The 7,750-nt window shown below is 31.4% G+C and overlaps 1 protein-coding gene across 1 annotated transcript in view; it reads left to right on the top strand.

The window, feature by feature from the left end:
* Window positions 1–3,649: 3,649 nt before the first annotated feature.
* Window positions 3,650–7,750, top strand: part of LOC139520897 (G-protein coupled receptor dmsr-1-like) — a 53,005-nt gene continuing 48,904 nt past the window's right edge. The window contains exon 1 of the mRNA XM_071313924.1: window positions 3,650–3,778. The gene's annotated coding sequence lies outside the window, so the exon portion shown is untranslated. The remainder of the gene's footprint in view (window positions 3,779–7,750) is intronic.

Raw genomic sequence — 7,750 nt, 5'->3', positions numbered from 1 at the left:
TGCTTTATTGTATTTATTTAACCAAAAATACAAAATCAAGTATATTTGTTTGTATTACCATTCAAATTTGTTTACATAGACCTAACGAAACAAAACTTTTCATGTAAACTAACATCTGCGTTTGGTTTGTGTTTTCATAAGATTTAAAAATATTCTAAGCATAGGGAAAATCAATTTTCATATTCTTAATCATTCTTGTGAAAACATTAATTATAGATTAAGTGTGATTACTCAACAGATAAATTGGCGACATGAAACAATGTTCCGTTATTTGAGAAATCAGTATTTGATTGATTCATTTGTCAAAGGGATGAAAGAAAATATTGGCACGGGTTCTGATCTACCCCTACAAAGGTCGTAAGCAACTAATAGAAAGTATTTTTCAACTTTTTAAACTTAAAAAAATCCAGAATTCTGTAATCTAGGCATTGAAATATTCAACGAAACAAATTCTTACGCACAGGAAAGTACTATAGTTACCAAAGAAACCAGGATTATAATTCAGTACGCCAGACGCGCGTTTCGTCTACATAAGACTCATCAGTGACGCTCATATCGAAATATTTATAAAGCCAAAAAAGTACAAAGTTGAAGAGCATTCAGGATCCAAAATTCCAAAAAGTTGTGCCAAATACGGATAAGGTAATCTATGCCTGGGATAAGAAAATCCTTAGTTTTTACGAAAACTTCAAAGTTTATAATCTTTTGTCTGTAAGAGACGGAAGGTTTTATCACTTATAATAAAATACCCCAAGAACACTTCAGTTGTGTTCCTCTTAAAAAGGGTGAAGTTGAAGTGTTACTCTCGATTTAGTTTGTCTGTATAAAAAAGAAGATGTGGTATGATTTTCAATGAGACAACTGTCCAAAAGAGACCAAAATGACACAGGCACTAGTTTGTAACACAGATTTGTTTTCTCTCAATCAATTTTTGACTTTTAAACAGCGGTATACCATGCTGCCATTTTAATTCATTAGTAGCAATGCATACTGTGATTTTTCCAGTCCAACACAAAGCAATAACTTCACATGAGAAATATATCCTGTAGTGTTACTCCTCTACGATTTAAACAATGTGTGACGTCAAAGACATTGCGTATAAAATATATACTATCTGGTATATTTTATCGACATGTACAGAAGAATAAAATGTCATAAATAGAATAACTTATACAAGAATTAAACTATAATTTTTTATATGTTTCAATTCTTAAATCTCTGATTTTCGAATTATCTTTAAAACGTTCAAAGTGATATTCCTTTATTGTCATTTATATTAATAACATATAAAACTATCGAAGAAGGAAAGTATGGCATAATAAATACCCTATTGTTATCTTTTAAAAGACCGATAACGTGTGATTTTTTAATTTTCTTTGGTCTAGGATGTAATGACATATTCTAATGATGACTTGGATGCTTTAACTATCGTCGTCATTCTATTTGCATATTTTGATAACGACAACATTGATGCTTTAACTGTTTTTGGTATTCTACCTCCATATTCTCATCATTAGAATTATGCTTTAACTATCATCGGTATTCTAGCTTCGTATTCTTATAATGTTAGCATTGATGCTTTAACTGTCGTCGGTATTCTACCTTCGTATTCTCATAATTATGACATTGATGCTTCAGCTGTTGTCGGTATTCTCATTTCACACTCGCATTGTGACATTGATGCTTTATATGTCGTCAGTATTCTACATTTATATTACGATTATGATGGTTTCAATGCTTTGAATGTCGCCGGTATTCTGTCTTCATATTCTCCAAATAATGGTTTTCATTCTGTGATTGACTTCTCATAATGCCATTAATGCTTTAACTATAATCGTTATTCTCTCTTTATACTCTCATTACGAAATTGATGCATGAACTGTCGTCGGAATTGTACCTTCAAACTCTCATTATGGAATTGATGCTTTAAATTTTAACTACCGTCGTAGTTGTACATTCAAACTCTCATTATGACATTGATGCTATAACTGTCGTCGGTATTCTACCTTCACACTCTCATTATGACATTGGTGTTTTAACTCTTGTCGGTATTATACCTTCACACTCTTACTATGACATTGATTCTATAGCTGTTGTCGGTATTCTACCTTTATACTCTCATTATCACATTTATGCTATAACTGTCGTCGGTATTCTATCTTTATACTCTCAGAATGACATTGATGCTATAACTGTCGTCGGTATTCTACCTTTACACTCTCATAATGGCATTGATGTTTAAACTGTCGTCATAATTATACCTTCACACTCTCATTATGACATTTATGTTTTAACTCTTGTCGGTATTATATCTTCACACTCTTATTATTACATTGATGCTATAACTGTCGTCGGTATTCTACCTTTATACTCTCATTATCACATTGATGCTATAACTGTCGTCGGTATTCTACCTTTATACTCTCATTATCACATTGATGCTATAACTGTCGTCGCTATTTCACCTTTATACTCTCATTATCACATTGATGCTATAGCTGTCGTCGGTATTCTACCTTTATACTCTCATTATCACATTGATGCTATAGCTGTCGTCGGTATTCTACCTTTATACTCTCTTTATCACATTGATGCTATAACTGTCGTCGGTATTCTACCTTTATACTCTCATTATCACATTGATGCTATAGCTGTCGTCGGTATTCTACCTTCACACTCTCATTATGACATTGATGCTATAGCTGTCGTCGGTATTCTACCTTTATACTCTCATTATCACATTGATGCTATAACTGTCGTCGGTATTCTACCTTCACACTCTCATTATCACATTGATGCTATAGCTGTCGTAGGTATTCTACCTTTATACTCTCATTATGACATTGATGCTATAACTGTCGTCGGTATTCTACCTTTACACTATCATAATGACATTGATGCTATAACTGTCGTCGGTGTTCTACCTTCACACTCTTCTAATGACATTGATGCTATAACTGTCGTCGGTGTTCTACCTTCACACTCTCATAATGACATTGATGTTTAAACTGTCGTCGGAATCTCTCATTAAGACATTGATGCTATAACTGTCGTCGGTATTCTACCTTTAAACCTTCATTATGACATTAATGATTTAACTGTCGTCGGTATTCTACCTTTATACTTTCATTATGACATTGATGCTATAACTGTCGTCGTCGGTATTCTACCTTTGTACTTTCACTTTGATTATGCTGATGATTCATCGTCGTTATTTATCTACCTTTAAGTTACCCCGAAGATTATATTATGTGTTTGCATAAATATGCTGTCACACGTCTTTCTTAAAACATAATTCAAGCGATGAAATGTATGACCCAAATCATTAGGTTAAAGATGGTAACATCTTGTTAGGATTGATTTCTACATTGTTCATTAATAAAATCTTTTCTTTTTTTTTTATACCTAAGAATAGAAAACTCGCCATGCATATTTATAGTTATATGACTTGACTAAAATAGTACAAACAATACTTTAACATCGTGCTTCAAATTAATAAATCGTTTCAATAATGTAATAAAAATATATTTATGACAGCCGTTTATCAATAATAATAGAGTTATGATTTATAAAACATATTTCAATTCGTTCATCTTAAATTCCATATGTTACAATTGTTGCAGAATTGATAAAAACGAGCATATTGATGAAATTATTTTACGACCGTATTAAATGGTTCTAAAACGTCTGTCAAGCGGACTTGATGTAATATTGTGAAGAAATAAAAGACTATTTGATCTTCTGAACGTTTTATAACAGTAAATTACTGCTCTTGAGGGTAAGTTGTAGTTTTTTTATTACTTTTTCGTGGTCAAATATATGGGTAAATGGTGAATTGTGCATAATATGTTATTACTCAATGATATTTATTACACGAAAGGTTAAAGTAACTCGGTTTATAGTTTGTAATCCGCAACAATTTTATGTGAAACGCAAGTCTGCTCTGAATATGAATTAGTGATGAAAAATTGAATATTTGTAGGAGTGTAAAGGTTTTTTGTACAATCTTGGTTCGATATGCATTTATCATTAATCCAACTGATTTTGACTTGCATGTATTATTATGTAATAATACAGTTTTCCCCATGTCATATTTGATATGATTTTGAACGTCGGTCATCATTGAAGTTATATCAGATTACGGTTATTTCAGCGTTGATATATTTTGTATTTTTTATTTGTAAGTATTGTAGTTTGAAATGTTTTGTTTTTCACTTTTTTCCTGGTATTAAGAAAAATACACACAAAAAAATTACAAGATAAGAAGGATAATTTTTAAAGTAAAGTTTGACACAAAACTGTAATTTTTTACTTACACAAATGAGAAAAAATAAAAAGTTATTGTATTTTATAGCATAAAAATTCACTTTGATATTAAAAAGAAATAAATCTGTATATCTTTATTGATGTTTCAGAAGAGAAAAAGAAATAAAATTCTCTTCAATTTGAAACCCAATAAACGTCCAAAGACTGCCAGCTGTAGCGTACTTTATTTAATGATTACATTTCTGATATTATAAACGCAACACATATATTTCAAATTTTCATCGCTTAAATAATTCCCTTAGATCCGCTGATTAAAAGATCGCTACCTGAATGATCATAAGAGTGAAGTTATGTAACAAATGTAAACCCAGTTTTAAAATATCATATAACGACAGGGTTAATGAAGGTCCTCATATGATATTCTAAATAATGTGTCTGTTGTTGCAATTCGTATAACTTAATCTTCTGTAATTGAATGGGTATGTGTGTGGTGTTTTAGTTATAGAATCTCCTGATAATTTTGAGAGCTGGTCATATCACCCAATCTTATTTGTGTCGGTAGTGTTTGTGTTTTTCAGTTTTCTGTATTAGGTTTAACCTTTCGGAATTGGCGGTTTTTTAATAATTTTCAACTTCGTACTTTATTTGGCCTTTTCAACTTTTTTAATTCAAGCGTCACTGGTAAACTTTTTGTTGATGAAACGCGTGTCTGGCGTGAAAAATGTAAGCCTGGTAAATATGAAGAGTTTATTCCGTGTGTGCGTATGAATTGCTTTACTCAATCGTATGTTTGTTGGTTGATACGCTTTTCTCAAAATCAAAAATTTTTGTGTTGATGATTTTCGTATAACTCTTTCTTCATTATAGGGTTCCTATTTATCCATCTTTTTTTGGTGGGGGTTCTGTCATGGAATCTTATTTGAGTTGGTTGAATCATGTTTCTCTATCTCATATATATAAGAGAATCGTTTACTCTATCTTCTGTTTGCTGATTGGGTTCGCGTTGTTAAATGTAATTCTTGTTGTTTTAGCTTAATATAATGTTTTCTTTATAGTATTTTGTCTGTCGTTGCTGGTGTTGTCAAGTTTTCCTTGTACAAAGCAAAATCACAAAATTACTGAACACCAAGAAAAATTCAAAACGGAGAGTTCCAACTCAAAGGACAAAATCAAAAGCTAAAACAAATGGACATCAACCGTCATATGCATGACATGATACAGGATTACTTATGCAGAAAATGGTGGATTCAACCTGGTGTTATAGCTTGTTAAACCTCTCACTTGTGTGAAAATCGCATAAAACTATTTAATTGACAACGATGTGTGAAGAAAACAAACCGACATGAGAAGTAAAAATTTCAAAACAGGGGTACAGCAGTCAACATTGTGTTTTTATCGTAATCACTATAAAACAAACAAATATGCAAACAAACATTTATCATGGCACAATAACACATTGAAAGGATGTATAAGGACAGAGCCATGTCATTTGTAACCAAGAAACAACAAAAAGGCATATAAACAAGTATATTAACAAAAATGAAAGACAAGAATACAAAAAAGTATCATTATCATAGAACAATGGTATTTTCTAATTGTGTAACTTATAAGTTTGGAATGCCCCCTTGGAACAGTTTACCCTTTGCTTACAGTGTTAAAATTTGGAAAAAAAACAAATCGAATTAGATACAACGGAAATGCTAAAAATTGATGTTGCATACTTTAGATCTTTTCAGATTTATGTCGCCAATCTGGGTTGTTGGATGTAATTTTATCAATAACTATAATTTATGTTAACAGACATCACTTGTAGTTTTTTAACGTAAAGGTAAAAATAAAGTTTTTAAAAAGAAATAAAATCAAATGCATTTTGTCCGTCTTTGTTTTTATATTCATAAGGAACAAATTTGATATTATACGCAACGTTGGACATATGTTGTAATCATGTAAGCAACACGATGCCTGTCTGTGTCACCAGACATAGTTGTCCTCTTAACGCAGAAAGGTTACCTAATCATAAGACATTGATCCGTCGCAAAGAAAATATGCAAAAAAAACTTATAAATTGAACTAAAGTAGGAAATCTTATGAAAATCACTGATACGACACGACGTGTAACTGAAATTTTATCGTCCGCTCTAAAGGAATCGATCCACATGTTTTCAACATAATTGCATGCTGTTGACGTTCGGCTTTTTAGAAATTCATTCGAACATTAACCAATTTACTACAATAACAGTAAAAATGATATTGTGAATTGTATCGGTAAATATTGAACAGCAACACTTTACGGGAAAATTCATAATGGAGATAAAATAAACTGCCAAGAAATGTTCATGACTTTGTATACATCATGGCTCATAGAGCTTTAATGTTTGTGAAGATTACTTCCTTGCTAATTGTATAGACATTTTCGAGTCTAGATTTATTTGAAACATACATTTTTTAAGGAAAAGTTCAATCAAGGCTCTATAAAAAATAACCTCTTTAGCAAGGTAAAAATTCAGGTATCTTTTACAAAATTTACAATCAATACGATAACTATATAATGTTTGTTATCTAGGGTGCTTGGTCATATATATTGTGCATTCGATTCGTTGCCTTTTGCAGCATAGATGTCGACGGATATTGCACAAACCATGAATATAAAATATTCATGACTTTGTATATATCATGGATCATACAGTAATAACCTTTGTGAGAATTACTTTCTTGGTTTTCCTTACATAATTATGCTTCCCAATCTAATATCTCATTTTCACTTCGATTGTTTTATGTCTACTAATATCAAAACAGAGAAGAATATATATTTATAACATATTCAAGGGGGAGGGTATAAAAGAGCACTTATTTGACCTATGGAATAGTTATCAAAGGTACCAGGATTATAATTTAGTACGCCAGACGCGCGTTTCGTCTACATAAGACTCATCAGTGACGCTCAAAGTTACTTCAGAACGATATAAATGGTAGGGTATCATCTGGCAACTTGAAGTCATTTGTGATCTGTATATAATGTCATTTCAATGAACATATTAATAAAAGAAATATTACGCCATGATATCGAGATTTTGTATCATGTGCCTCATTTTCGCCTGAAACGGTCATTTTATACTTACAGTGAAAACACATAATGACACAAGGTCGTATCCAAAAGTATGTTTTTTCACCTTAAACATCTGTAAATAAACTCTCTTGACGGTAAACTACTCTCTTTGCTCATATTGTATTTAACATTATTTCCAAGGTCTTAAAGGGATTCTATTTCGACAGTCTTTTCCCCAGTTCTGTATTATTGGATGCAATTACGAAAAACTATACGTATAGATTTTTTTATATACAACTTAGAAGCAAAAGTACACAAAACACATCATAGAATACGTATTATATACCGATTTTAAGAAATATTCAATAACGAAAAATCGGCTAAATGTTCTGTTGAGGTGAGAAGAACAACATAACAATCAATATCGCGAAGCCCATT

Source organism: Mytilus edulis, chromosome 4 (genome assembly GCF_963676685.1).
Source record: "Mytilus edulis chromosome 4, xbMytEdul2.2, whole genome shotgun sequence".
NCBI classification, from domain to species: domain Eukaryota; kingdom Metazoa; phylum Mollusca; class Bivalvia; order Mytilida; family Mytilidae; genus Mytilus; species Mytilus edulis.
Note: the sequence above shows the minus strand (reverse complement) of the source record. Positions and strands in the feature narration are given on the sequence as shown.